At 41.0% G+C, this 1,048-nt stretch overlaps 1 non-coding gene across 1 annotated transcript; it reads left to right on the top strand.

Annotated features, from left to right (window-relative positions):
• The first annotated feature begins 318 nt into the window (after nt 1-318).
• On the top strand, nt 319-425 carry LOC112449425 (U6 spliceosomal RNA). Its single transcript, XR_003037994.1, has one exon. It is a non-coding gene; the product is annotated as a U6 spliceosomal RNA (small nuclear RNA).
• Nucleotides 426-1,048: the final 623 nt, after the last annotated feature.

Here is a 1,048-nt window from a genome sequence, read left to right as displayed (position 1 = left end):
ATACCATTATTAAAGAATCAAACCATGTCAACAACAACAACAAAGAACATTAGGTTCTGGACTCCCAGGCTGGGTCTTGTCGACAGTGTCGAGGATTTTGGAAGAGGAACTTCCTTGGTGATCCAGTGGCTAAGACTCTGTGCTCCCAGTGCTGGGGGCCAGGTTCCATCTCTGGTCAGGGAACTAGATCTCACACGCTGCAACGAAGAATTCCTATGTTGAAACTAGAGATCCCAGGTGCCATAACAAAGATCAAAGATCTTGCATGCTGTGACTAAGACCCAGCACAGGAAATAATTTTTTTTTTTAAGAATTTTGGTTCTCACTTCAGCAGCACATATACTAAAAGTGGAATGATACAGAGAAGATTAACATGGCACCTGCACAAGGATGACACACAAATTCGTGAAGTGCTCCATATTTTTATGGAAGCTACCTAGATATCTATTGACAGATGCATGGATAAAGAAGTCGTAGTACATATACACAATGGAATATTACTCAGCCATAAAAAGGAACACATTTGAGTCAGTCCTAATGAGGTGGATGAACCTAGAACCTATTATACAGAGTGAAGTAAGTCCAAAAGAGAAAGCATATATACAGAATCTAGAAAAATGGTACTGAAGAATTTACGTACGGGGCAGCAATGGAGAAACAGACATGGAGAATAGACTTATGGACATGGGGAGAGGGGAGGGGAGGTGAGATGGATGGAGAGAGTAACGTGGAAACTCACATCACGATATGTAAAATAGATAGCCAACGGGAATTCGCTGTATGGCTCAGAAAACTCAAACAGGGGCTCTGGATCAACCTAGAGGGGTGGGATGGGGAGGGAGATTGGAGGGAGGTTCAAGAGGGAGGGGATACATGTATACCTATGGCTGATTCATGTTGAGGTTTGACAGAAAACAACAAAATTCTGTAAAGCAATTATCCTTCAATAAAAAATAAACAAATTAAAAAAAAAGAAAAGAAATTTTGCAAGAGATCCAAAGTGCAGTGAAAAGGCAGGATTTAGACATGGGGAGAAACAAAATCCTCA

Source organism: Bos taurus, chromosome 13, assembly GCF_002263795.3.
Source record: "Bos taurus isolate L1 Dominette 01449 registration number 42190680 breed Hereford chromosome 13, ARS-UCD2.0, whole genome shotgun sequence".
In the NCBI taxonomy this organism is placed as follows: domain Eukaryota; kingdom Metazoa; phylum Chordata; class Mammalia; order Artiodactyla; family Bovidae; genus Bos; species Bos taurus.
This window is presented reverse-complemented; position numbering and strand designations above follow the sequence as displayed.